The sequence below is a fragment of the Narcine bancroftii genome, chromosome 2 (assembly GCF_036971445.1).
Source record: "Narcine bancroftii isolate sNarBan1 chromosome 2, sNarBan1.hap1, whole genome shotgun sequence".
NCBI classification, from domain to species: Eukaryota; Metazoa; Chordata; class Chondrichthyes; order Torpediniformes; family Narcinidae; genus Narcine; species Narcine bancroftii.
Window position 1 is genome coordinate 153,330,787 of NC_091470.1, and position 13,865 is coordinate 153,344,651.

General features: G+C 42.6%; 1 protein-coding gene across 5 annotated transcripts in view; it reads right to left on the bottom strand.

Annotated features, from left to right (window-relative positions):
• Positions 1-8,482, bottom strand: part of kcnab2a (potassium voltage-gated channel subfamily A regulatory beta subunit 2a) — a 175,405-nt gene extending 166,923 nt beyond the window's left edge. For 4 of the 5 annotated variants that reach the window (XM_069918617.1, XM_069918622.1, XM_069918620.1 and 1 more), the window contains exon 1: positions 8,407-8,482. The gene's annotated coding sequence lies outside the window, so the exon portion shown is untranslated. The remainder of the gene's footprint in view (positions 1-8,406) is intronic. The other variant, XM_069918625.1, reaches the window with a different exon arrangement.
• Positions 8,483-13,865: the final 5,383 nt, after the last annotated feature.

Sequence of the window (13,865 nt, forward strand, 5' to 3'; positions counted from 1 at the left end):
ATATTATAGAGCAGTGGTTTTCAAACTGCTCCCCTAAACTCACATTCCACCTGAAGCAATCCCTATGCCATAGGTGCTCTGCGATTAGTAAGAGATTGCTTCAGGTGGTATGTGGGTGGCAAGAAAAAGTTTGAAAAAAAAACTGTTTCAATTGTACCTCATTGACTCATTATGTGCACGGCTTCATAACTCCAAAGGAAATGGGCCAATGACAATTTTTCTCAAGCAAAATATTTCAGTAACAATTTGGTCTAGAGCAGTGATTCTCAATCTTCTCTTCCCTTACTAATCATAGAGCACTTACGGCATAGGGATGACTTAAAATGACATGTGAGTTTAGGGGGGTAGTTTGAAATAATGGAGGCTTGAATAAAGGAGGCTTAAAGAAGGTTTTCAAGATGGTGAAAGGGATTCATTCAAGATAGATCAGAACGTTTCGACAAAAAAAAATTCAATGGTCAGAGTATTTCCAGAAAGAGAAACAAAGTTTATGGCAATTTGTTTACGTGAGGTTTCTAGAATCTGCAATTTGTAATTTTTTTAAATTTTCATTATGTTTGACTGGTGAACATATTTTAAAATGTAGAACCCGAAAGTTAGGTTCAATTCTATCCACCTCCCCCCTCTCGAGATCACATGTCAGAATCATCTAGTACACACATGTCAAACTCTGGATTTGGCCCGCGATATAATTATATTTGGCCCGCAAGATCATTTCAAAAATGTATTAGAGGTGGCCCGCCCTGCAGCGAGAGCCGATGCTGTTTTTTGGTCATGTCACCCCCACCATCCTCCCCCTTCATTGCACATCCTTCCCCATTGTAACATGAGAAATTGTAACACGAGAAGTCTGTCGATGTCATCAGCCGGCAAGCCAGTTGGAAAGCTCTTCGCACAACCAGTCACTTCTCCCACCTGTCGAGCGGTGCGGCGGATGGGCGAGCGCCTGTGATTTCCTGTCAGCGCGACGGGCATGGCAGGCTGCGCACGGCCCTCGGGCAGCACGAGCCCCGCGCGACTGGCACCGGACGGCCCTTCCACAGCGCGAGCGCACTTCTCCCGGTCGCCACGGCCTTCAGCGCTCACACCCGCGCGGACCCCAGAGACGGCTGGTTCGGCCCTGCACGTTGAAGAGAGAGATGGTGGCTGTCCGCAAAGGCTGATCGGCAGCGCGCTGGGCCTGAGTGGGTGGGTAAGCAGGGGTGGGCAGAGGGTGTAGGTGAGGAGTAATGGGCAGGGGAAGTTATGGTGGTGCGAGGGGCAGTTAGAGGGAGGGATGAGTAGAAGGAGGGGTGGATAGGGAAGAGGTAAAAGGGGAGGGGCAGGGCAAGTAGGGGAGGGGTGATTAGAGGGTGAGAGACGAGTAGAGGAACAGGTTGAGGGGAGAGGCAGTAGAGGGGCGTGTATAGGATGGGGTGGGTAGAGGCAGAGCGAGTGGAGTGAGGGGTGAGTAGAGGTTGGGTAAAGGACTGGTCAGGTAGAGGGATGGTGGGTCGAGGGTGAATAGAGCCTAGAGCCTGAGGAGTGAGCAGGAAATGCTGAGTCCTGATGCAGGCCAAAATGGACACAGCCTGTGAATGCTGACTACATCTCCACAGGGACCAAATAGGTTTCCCTCAGGTCAAGCAAAGGGTGAACTTGAGCTACCTACTCCTGACCTGTAACATTATCCTCCTAAAGTTATATCCTAAAGTTTAACATTACATATGTTGAAAGAAGAGAAAACATGCAGATGTTGTTGAAAATTTTCAATAAATATTTAGTTCGGCCCTCGACTTAGTCCAAGTTTTTAATTTTGGCCCTCGGTGAATTTGAGTTTGACTCCCCTGCTCTAGTGCATCATGTATGTTTATCACTCCTTAAAATTGAACTTTACCAGTTTCCCATTGAAATATTTTCAGTTACAAAAGATAAATTGCTACTGAAGCATAAGCCCTTTTTTCCACTGGCATCCCAATTAATTGTTTTTTGAGGGATATTGGGTAAAGTGAAGGTAGGGCCACTATAAGATAAAAGAGGCAACATGTGCCTCAAAGCAGAGAAGGTAGGGAAGGTCATGAATGAATACTTTGTGCATCAATATTTACAAAAGGACCTTGATCGGGATGAAGTTGAAATAGAGCAGGACTATGTGCTGGACAATAGGGTGATTATGGAAGTGTTAGATCTTCTAAATAACATCAAGATTGATAAGTCCTCGGGGCTGGATGAGATATACCCTAGGTTGCTGTGGGAGGTAAGAGAAAAAATTGTGGGAGCGTTAGCTATGATCCTTGAATCCTCTTTGACTATGGGGGAGGTGCCAGAGGTCTGGAAAATGGCAAATGTAGTCCCCTTTGTTTAAAAAAGTTAGTAAGGAGAATCCTGGGAATTATAGACCAGTGAGTCTCATGTCAATGGTGTGTAAACTACTGGAAAGGATTCTTAAGGAGAGGATCTACCAGCTTTTGGAAAGGTATAATTTACTCAATAATAGTCAGCATGGCTTTGTAAAGGGAAGGTCATGCCTCACGAGCCTAATTGAGTTCTTTGAGAAAGTGATGAAAGAAATTGATGTGGTGGATGTGGTCTATATGGATTTCTGTCAAGAGTTTGATAAGGTCCCCCACGAGAGACTCATATGGAAGGTCAAGAGGCATGGGATCAGTGGAATCTTGGCTGTCTGGATAAAAACTTGGCTTGCAGGAAGAGGATAGAGAATAGTGGTGGAAGGGAGGACCCTGCATGGAGTGCAGTGACTTGTAGAGTGTCACAGGGATGGATCAGTTCTTGGTCCCTTGCTCTTTGTGATTTTTTATAAATGACCTGGATGATGATACGAAGGTTGAGTAAGTTTGTGGATGACACGAAGATTGGAGGAATTGTAGGTGGAGCTGAAAGTTGTCAGGGGTTGCAAGAGGACAGACAGGATGCAGTGTTGGACAGAAAAGTGGCAAATGGTGTTCAATCTGGACAAGTGTTTTGGCAGTACAGGGTTAACGGTTGGTTAATTAAAAGCATGGATGAACAGAGGGATCTTGGGGTTCGTGTCCATACAGCCCTCATGGTAGTTGCTCAGGTTGATAGGATATTTTAAAAAGCTTATGGGACTCTGGGCTTCATTAATAGGGGGATTGTGTACAAGAGTAGAGAAGTCAATGTTGCAGTTTTACAAGTCTCTGGTGAGACCACATTTGGAATATTGTGTCCAGTTCTGCTTGCCTCATTATAGGAAGGATGTAGAGGCTATGGAAAGGATGTATAGGAGATTTACCAGGATGTTGCCTGGATTCGAGGGCATGTCTTATGAGGCAAGGTTGACAAAGCTGGAACTTTTCTCTTTGGAGTGTAGAAGGATGAGAGGGGACTTGATTGAAGTCTACAAAATTATGAGAGAAATAGATAGGTTGGACAGCCAATACTTGTTGCTTAGGGTGGGAATAACAACCACTAGAGGACATAAGATTAAGGGAGGGAAGTATCAGGGAGACATCAAGGGTAGGCCTGGAATGCCTTGCCAGGAGTGGTGGTAAAGGCTGAAACATTAGGGGCTTTTAAAAGACTATTAGTTAGGCACATGGACGAAAGGAGAGGGTTATAAGGTAGGGAGGGTTCAGTACTTTTATATGGTTTGGCACAACATGGAGGGCCAATACAGTGCTTTAATGTTTAATGTGTATAACAGATATGGGCAACAAGGATCAAATGAGGTACTTTAAGAGTATTAAAAAATTCAGGAAAAATTCTTGAGGGAAATCAGAAATCCTAAAAGATATGAGGTCACTTTGGCAGACAAGGTGAAGTAAAGTCCCAAGGGCTTCTACACATATATTAATATTAATTGATCAGCCAGAATATATGGAAAAGATCTTAATTTTTTTTTGCATTTGTATTTACTCAGGCAACTGGCAGAGTTTAGGGAATTGAGGCAAGCAAGCAGCAAGGACAAGGAACCTATATAGATTAAAGAGGAGAAGGAGGTGCTTACAATCTTAAAGAAAATAAAAGTGGATAGATTCCCAGGACCAGACCTTGAGGGAGGTTAATGCAGAAATTGCAGGAGTCCTGGCAGACATATTTAAAATGTCATGAGCCACGGAAGTGCTGGTAGTTTGGAGCATAGCTCATATATAAAAAAGACTCCAAAAATAACCCAGGAAATTATAGGCTGGTGAGCCTGACGTCAGTAATAGGTAAGTTATGAAAAGGGTTCTAAGGGATAGTCGACATGACTTTGTAAGTGGTGCTTAACAAACTTCAAAGATTTTCAGGAAGGTTACCGGGAAAGTTCATGAAGGAAAGGCTGTGGATGTTGGCTACATGAACTTTAGTAAGGTCTTTGACCAGGTCTCACGTGGGAGGTTAGTCAGGAACGTTCAGTCGCTTGGTATTCAGCATGAGGTAGTAAACTGGATTCAACGCTGGTTTTATAGGAGAAGCCAGAGAATGGTAGTAGATGATTGGCTCTCTGACTGTTGTTTGTAATCTATAATCAAAAGCCTTTTTTTCTTTTCACTTCATGTAACAATTTTTTTGGTGGATGAGAAGTACACAAAAAAAACTTGATGCTTCACAGGGAACTAAAATAATTGTGGACATTTAAAGCAAATTATACTTAAAAAACAATGGATGAATACTTGAGAATATCAGACATATAGAGAACGATAACATGATAAATGATAAATGATCTAGGACAGGGTAGCCAAACTTACTTTTTCTTTAAAAAAAAATATTTTTGATTTTTTTTCAAAAATATACAGAATAAAATCTTCAATATCACAATATATTAAACTTTTTCTTACAAACAACAAAAGCAAAACAATCCCTCCTTCCCTTCCTCTTTCCATACATACAGATCCGCACACTGTCAGAGCTAACAAATCTTTAAATATATTGAATACGGGTATGCATAACATCAACATTTATATTCCTTTCTGTTACTTTATTTGGGCTGGCTGCCAGATCTTTACAAAAGTGTCATACTTTTTCTTTAAATTATATGTGTTTTTCCATCGGTAAACAGCTGTTCATTTCCGCAGTCCATCGTGCTATGAATAGGGGGAGTTGGACGTCCAAGTGATCGCAATGCATTTTTTTGCGACCGCCAGTGTTATTTTTATAAACAAGATTTTATACTTGGTCAATTTGTTCTTCTTTCCATAAAATTACCCAGTAGATATAGTTCCAGAACACCATGAAGGCCACTCCTGTTATTCTGGTTAATTTTTCTGTGATGTCTTCCCAAAATGCATAACCATGTGGCATTTAGAAAAGTTCTTGTCTCAGTTCTACATCTGAAACAAAGCTTTGAAATTTCTGCTTTTCATCTATGTAACATTTGTGAGGTGAGATATAATTGGTGTAAAAAAAATTATACTGAATCAGTCCATATCTTGCATTTATAATTGATGGCATGCTGTCCTTACACAAATCTGACCAGCTTCTCTTTGAAATCACCACACCTAAGTCTGACTCCCATTGTTCCCTTGACCTCTGAAACCCTGGTCTGTGGCCAAATTCCCTTAACGCTTGAGCCACATACAATATGTCATGTTTGTGGGCCACATGACTTGAAAAAATATTACATACATTTTTTACTCTTACATGCACAATTTGTTGCACAAACATTTATATATATTATGAAATAAATGTATGTAATAATATTATTCATGCATGGAGTTTTAAACTGCTAATTTGTATTCATTTCAATAATCAAAAGTACACAAACCATACCAATGTGATTAATAGTCAAACTGCCAAAATGTTTGGCCTGGAAGTCAGCCTGAAGAAAACTGAGGTCCTCCATCAGCCAGCTCCCCACCATGACTACCAGCCCCCCCACATCTCCATCGGGCACACAAAACTCAAAACGGTCAACCAGTTTACCTATCTCGGCTGCACCATTTCATCAGATGCAAGGATCGACAATGAGATAGACAACAGACTCGCCAAGGCAAATAGTGCCTTTGGAAGACTACACAAAAGAGTCTGGAAAAACAACCAACTGAAAAACCTCACAAAGATAAGCGTATACAGAGCCGTTGTCATACCCACACTCCTGTTCGGCTCCGAATCATGGGTCCTCTACCGGCACCACCTACGGCTCCTAGAACGCTTCCACCAGCGTTGTCTCCGCTCCATCCTCAACATCCATTGGAGCGCTCACACCCCTAACGTCGAGGTACTCGAGATGGCAGAGGTCGACAGCATCGAGTCCACGCTGCTGAAGATCCAGCTGCGCTGGATGGGTCACGTCTCCAGAATGGAGGACCATCGCCTTCCCAAGATCGTATTATATGGCGAGCTCTCCACTGGCCACCGTGACAGAGGTGCACCAAAGAAAAGGTACAAGGACTGCCTAAAGAAATCTCTTGGTGCCTGCCACATTGACCACCGCCAGTGGGCTGATAACGCCTCAAACCGTGCATCTTGGCGCCTCACAGTTTGGCGGGCAGCAGCCTCCTTTGAAGAAGACCGCAGAGCCCACCTCACTGACAAAAGGCAAAGGAGGAAAAACCCAACACCCAACCCCAACCAACCAATTTTCCCTTGCAACCGCTGCAATCGTGTCTGCCTGTCCCGCATCGGACTGGTCAGCCACAAATGAGCCTGCAGCTGACGTGGACTTTTTTACCCCCTCCATAAATCTTCGTCCGCGAAGCCAAGCCAAAGAAAAAAAAAAAATTACGGAGTAATCTTTAGAGTAAAATTTAGGGGGTCGAAAATTTAAGCATACTAAAAGCACACTACTTTTGACTGCGATAAGTATCTGTGTTGTTTGGGGTGTTGGGTGCTCCGTTGGGCGGACAGGTGGCCAGAATCATGTGATCTTGCGTTTGAGGCATTGGATGCTTGAATGGGCAGGCAGATGAGGCATTGTAAGCTCCAGTGGGCAGGTGGCCTGGGCCTAGGCTAGAGTCTCCAGTCAGGGGGTTGGGATTTCCGGAGGGGAGGCAGCCGAGCCCTGGGCGAGAGACTGTGAAAGGGGTGACAGGAGCTCAGTGGGTGGGCAACCAGGTCCAAAACTTGGGGGGGGGGGTCACTTTTACAGTATATAATACCAAATATTTTCAATTGCAACCCATGCCCACTAAAACTTCCAATGTGAGCACCAGCTCGTATGATTCTTGTCTGCGAGCCACACATTATATGTCAAAGAGCTACATGTGGCTCACGAGCTGCAGTTTGGTCACCCTGATCTAGGATATTACAATATCCTTCACTAGGAACATCAAAATTAAATCTCATTCCATTATTTCCCCAATATGTGAACCTATATCTGGACAGCAATAGTTTTTTTTCCCAAAAGTCAACCAATGTGATTTTACATCTGAACAAAAGAAGAACTTTCACACTTCTTTATAAGCACATATAGATGAACAACCTTTTATAAGATCAGGTTGCCTAAGTAACAATAATCAAACTATAAAATCCTGTTGGGGATCAAATATAGAATAAATGAGTAAATTGAAATGCTTTGACCTGCTTCTGCATTCTTAAATTGGTAAACAAGTGTTTATTAAACAAACAATGTGAGCAGAAAACACAGATTTCATCATTTTAAAATTAATAGTCAATAGCTCAGAACAAAATTGGGTCATTCAGCCCATCTTGTTTGCTCTGCCATTTAAATCATGGCTGATGTATTTTTGCTTTCAACTGGGTTTTCCTACTTTCTCCCTATAGCCTTACTAACAAGAATCTGCTTGAAATATACCCGATGACTTGACCTCCATGGCGACATATGACAACACCTTCCACAGATTCACAGTCCTCTTGCTGAAGAAATGTCTCATCTTGGACATCCTTTCTTTTCTCAGGCCCTGGACTCTCCCCCTACTGGGAACATCTCCACGTTCACTCTATCTGGCCCTTTCAATATCTTGGATTGTTTTGTTGAGATTCCCCCTCATCCTTCTAAACTCCAGCAAGTCCAGTCCCAGAGCCATCCAAGAGCTCCTTGTCTGTCAACTCTCTGATCCTGGGATCATTCTTGTCAACCTCCTGTGGACCCTCTCCAACATCATCACACCCCTCCTTCGAAATGGGGGCCAAAACTGCTCCTTGTAAAACCCCAGCTTTACATCTTTTCCTTTCTATTCGTGACCTCTTAAAAATGAATACCAACTTTGCATTTGTCCTCCTCAGCCTTCGGGGAATCCTGCTCCCGGGCTCCCAAGTCCCTTTGGACCCTCTCCCACGTTCAGAGAAAAATCCCCGCAACCTCAACATGAAGCTGAACGCCTGTCACATTTATGATGCCGGGAGGCTCCGAACCTGGCATCTCCCGGCTCGTTTCCAGTGCCTACTGTTCCTATCTATAATCTGGCTTTGATTTCCTCTCCGATGTAAAGCCTGGTTTATATTTTTACAGGCTCTATCCGCCCCCCCACCCCCAACCCAACACCACCCAATTCGGGCATTTACCTTCCTCGCGCCTCCACTGGGGTACCAGACCAGACCGCAACCTAGCGTGCCGCTCCAGCTCGGAGGGAAGTCCCGCCTCCGGACAGCCGCCATTGGGTCATTTCCTCCGGAGGCGCAGGCGATGCGTTGGCCGATTGGGCGCGCCCGGTTATCAATCAAGGTTCGCGGGGCGGGCGCTGAGAAGGTGGGGTGGGCGGGGGGTGTCTCGCGACCAACGTCTCCTGTCGGGTCTCCAGGGTTGGTGGCGCCGCGGTGGCCCCCCCACTTCGAAACGTCAGATCAGGGCATCAGTGATACCCTCGCCAGGGACGAGGCAGGGTTGCATGGCACTGCCCACCATGCCTGCACCATGCATTTATTAAAGGAAGGAGAGCAATAGACGTTTAAAGATTTTATTAAGATATAATGCGTTTGTTATAATAGTATATAATAGTAATATAATAGCACGAAAACCAACAAGGTCGGGTCAGATACAGCAATGAGCTCTCTGAACCCTTCTCCATTAACAATGGCATGAAGCAAGGCTGTGTTCTCGCACCAACCCTCTTTTCAATCTTCTTCAGCATGATGCTGAACCAAGCCATGAAAGACCTCAACAATGAAGACGCTGTTTACATCCGGTACCGCACGGATGGCAGTCTTTTCAATCTGAGGCGCCTGCAAGCTCACACCAAGACACAAGAGAAACTTGTCCGTGAACTACTCTTTGCAGACGATGCCGCTTTAGTTGCCCATTCAGAGCCAGCTCTTCAGCGCTTGACGTCCTGTTTTGCGGAAACTGCCAAAATGTTTGGCCTGGAAGTCAGCCTGAAGAAAACTGAGGTCCTCCATCAGCCAGCTCCCCACCATGACTACCAGACCCCCCACATCTCCATTGGGCACACAAAACTCAAAACGGTCAACCAGTTTACCTATCTCGGCTGCACCATTTCATCAGATGCAAGGATCGACAACGAGATAGACAACAGACTCGCCAAGGCAAATAGCGCCTTTGGAAGACGACACAAGAGTCTGGAAAAACAACCAACTGAAAAACCTCACAAAGATTAGCGTATACAGAGCCGTTGTCATACCCACACTCCTGTTCGGCTCCGAATCATGGGTCCTCTACCGGCATCACCTACGGCTCCTAGAACGCTTCCACCAGCATTGTCTCCGCTCCATCCTCAACATTCATTGGAGCGACTTCATCCCTAACATCGAAGTACTCGAGATGGCAGAGGCCGACACCATCGAGTCCACGCTGCTGAAGATCCAGCTGCGCTGGGTGGGTCACATCTCCAGAATGGAGGACCATCGCCTTCCCAAGATCGTGTTATATGGCGAGCTCTCCACTGGCCACCGTGACAGAGGTGCACCAAAGAAGAGGTACAAGGACTGCCTAAAGAAATCTCTTGGTGCCTGCCACATTGACCACCGCCAGTGGGCTGATATCGCCTCAAACCGTGCATCTTGGCGCTTCACAGTTCGGCAGGCAGCAACCACCTTTGAAGAAGACCGCAGAGCCCACCTCACTGACAAAAGACAAAGGAGGAAAAACCCAACACCCAACCCCAACCAACCAATTTTCCCCTGCAACTGCTGCAACCGTGTCTGCCTGTCCCGCATCGGACTTGTCAGCCACAATCGAGCCTGCAGCTGACGTGGACTTTTACAATGGCGAAGCCAAGCCAAAGAAAAGATTTAACGTATAATCAATTCAACAATCAGGGATGAAATTTCAAATTTATCCTATTGTGCATTTACCTTCTCTGCTATGTATATTCTTATTTTAACATAAGAATCACTAATAAAACAAAGCAAACTCTATGCAAATATTTGAAAGAAAGAAAGCAATCATCAATCCAGGAAGGGTGCCACAAGACTTGGACCACCAGGTTCAGGAACAGCTGCTCCCCCTCCACCATCAGACTCCTCAACCACAAACTCAATCAGGGGCTCATTTAAGATTATTCTGAGACTTTCTGATATATCCTGCTTTTGAGACTGTCTCAGAACAAGTTTTTTTAAAATTTAGACATAGAGCACTGTAACAGGCCAATTTGGTTCGTGCTGCCCAAAATACACCCCATTAACCTACACCCTTAAACAGTGGGAAGGAATACATTTTCTCGCCATTGCCAAAGCAATTTGAACAAACTTCACTTGATACATATTCAATTTTAATTTAGGTTCAACCCCTCTAATATCACCCAATAAAAATAACCAAAAAGATTTAATCTTAGGACACTGCCAAGTCAAATGCAGAAATGTACCCACTTCCTGTCAACATCTAAAACATAAATCCGAAAAGGTATAGTTCAATTTATTTAACTTTTGTGGTGTCAAATAAAATTATATTGTTCTAACCTATACCTCACATTTATTGTATTTTTCATACTTTCTCTACATGACTCCACCCAATTGCTTATTCAAATCTACTTCCCATCTTTGTTTTGATTTATGTACTCCTAGTTTCCGAGCTTTCTTTTGTAACAACCTATACATTATTGAAATAAATTTCTTTGCCTCTCCATTACACAATGACTCCACCTCTGTCTGTGGTGGCAATAACAGATCTTGACTAAAATTTTCACGAAAAAACATATTTATTATTGAATGTTTATTTTCTGTATTGCAATTTGTTTGCACTTCCTTCTTGTTTACATTTTCCTCTTTTGTATACATTTCTTTTCCTGAGTTTTTCTGCCATGTTCTCTTGAACCAAATCTGTCAAACTTTCCTTACCTATTTTTGATGAATCTCTTATGAGAAGATTTAGAACCCATTCCTGCCACTTTAAAAAAGTCCATTATCATATTTTAATCTTCTGTTTGTACTCATTAATTAATCTCCTGCCACCTACCTTCAATCTTTTGCACTCAGTCTGAAAATTATCTAAAAAAGTTTTGTTGTTATTATTTGTATCCAACCCTACCCTTTTCTCCTCTCATTTCTTCTTAATTGCACCTATTTTTTTGTAAAATTAGTTATAGACTACCCCCATAGCAGCAGAAACGACTCCACAATCTCACCTCCCCTAAAAATGGTCCCAAGACTGAAAAATCAATAGGCCTCCTACTTCTGCGACATATTTCCTGTTTTATCTGTTTCTATACTAATTTCACAAGGCAAAAATATGACCCAGGGATTATAAATTTCAAGGTCCTATTTCTTTATCTCTTTGCTAATGGCTTTAAAAACCTAGCCTCTGTAGTTCAAGTTCAAATTTATTGTCATAGTACAAACATTTACACTCAACCCTGAGATTCTGTAATTGGTAAATCTACCTCTGTCTCTTCACCCTTGCCTGCAGTCACTTGGAAATATCCATAAATCTGGCACTGGGGAGCCAAAATATACTTACAACTGCTGAAACATGTCTGCAATAGAATCTGCAATAACTATTGGCATCTTGACCTTTATCCTCCCACCTTGCACAGCTGAGCTACTCATGATGCCAATGGCTTTGGCTGCATTCTTTAAACAAATACTTTCCTATCAATACTTTGAATTTAATACTGATTAGAGGAAGACAATCTCAGGGATATCCTGAATTGTGCACTTTCTCTCTTTTGTCAGTCACCCATTCCCCTCTTTCCCTGCAATCAAGAGCAGTGGACTAAAGTCGTGAAGCACGGTATCCAGGTAACACCAACTCACAATGATGGACCTTAATGACACTATCTATTGCTGAAATTACAAAATCCAGACTTCAACTCCTCCATCTGATGATTGTTCTTGCATCAACAGTTTTCCCAAGGACATTGAAAATGCACTGGAGTTCCTGCATGGCATATTTTATATTACAAATGTCCAGTGTCCTGCACGCCTATGTTTATTAAATTAACTCAATTTTAAAAAAATATAATTGACACTGTTATTAGTAAATTAGCTACCATTTTTTGTACTCTGAAAAAACTTTTTGGTTTCTACTCCTTTTAAATTCACAAGGTCACCAACTCCTTCTCCAGTTTCGTTCTATCTTCCCCTTTCACAGTCCATCATTTTCCCTCTCCAGTTTCGTTCTATCCTGACCTTTCACAGTCCATCATTTTCCCTCTCCAGATTGGTTCTATCCTGTCTTTTAACAGTCCATCATTTTCCCTCTCCAGATTGGTTCTATCCTGTCCTTTCACAGTCCATCATTTTCCCTCTCCAGATTGGTTCTATCCTGTCCTTTCACAGTCCATCATTTTCCCTCAAATATTTATCCAATCCTCCTTTTGAAATTATTGAATATTTCCATCAGTTGTTCAAGTGGAACATCCCAGATCTCACCAATTAGCTACTTACAGCTTTCTTCTGTTGCCACTAATTCATCAGCCAGAATCTATGTCCTCCAAAAATCAAATTTATAATTTCCAAAGTAATCCTGATTTCCCCCCCCTCAAAAAATCTTAACTTTTCCAGGTTTATAATCTTTCTCTCCAATCCTGTTTGGAGAGATTTATGTTGGCACCTTGTAAATCCATGTCCATTTTTCTCTGAATTCCATATCTGAATCACTCCCATCTGCATCAACTGAGCATTGTAAAAACATTTATCAAATTTACAAACAGCTTCCCTCTTGGCTATGACAAAACTAATGCTCCTTAATCAGAACACTTCAACAGGGTTCACATGCTATCCTTCAACCATTTCAAGTGGCAAGGATGCAATCATCTGGTTCTATCATAGCCAGAGAATCAGTCTCTAAGGCTGATCACCATTTAGTTTCTAAAAACATACTGTTCCCACCACAATGGCTCAATTCCTCTTATGAATAACTGACTTAAGCTTATCCAGATTGCTCATAACGTTTTATCCTTTGTTATAAACCTATTTCCAAACATGTAGTTGTCTCATTGCAAAAACCACTTATTTTCACCACTTTATCATTGACTAAGTCTGTTCTTACCACAGCTTGTAGTCTGTTGAAACAGATAATATAAAAGTAGGCCACAGCCTTAAGAACAAGTTCACCATACGATAAATTTGCAGCTGATCTGATCCTGCTCAACTATATTGCCAAAAACCTAAAATCTCCTGGAGTTCAAAAATCTAGCTCAGCCTTCCAAACTCCAGCAGCCTTCCAAACTCTAGAGAATCCAAGCTAAATCTGCTCAAATGTTTCTCGTAAGAAATTCAGGCTGGAAGCCATGAGACTAGGGAATGTAACTAAGTGGCAAAAGAGCATCTTGAATGGATATTTAATATATGGACATTTTCTATCATCAATGATGCCCGAACACATCTATAAAATACAAAATGTGCCATCTCAGATTCAAAAAGATGTATTAGGCCAAATAAAAATAGACGAGGTACAGATTACACAGTGAGGAGGTTCAGGGGATTGAAAGGCAAAGTCTTGCATAAGTTTAAAAAAAAGCAAAATTGGAGAAATTAAATCAATTTTTTTAAAATTTAAATTTTAGCTTACAAGTTCGTGGCGCCCAATTTACACCCCATTAACTGACACCCCTAGTACTTTTTTGATG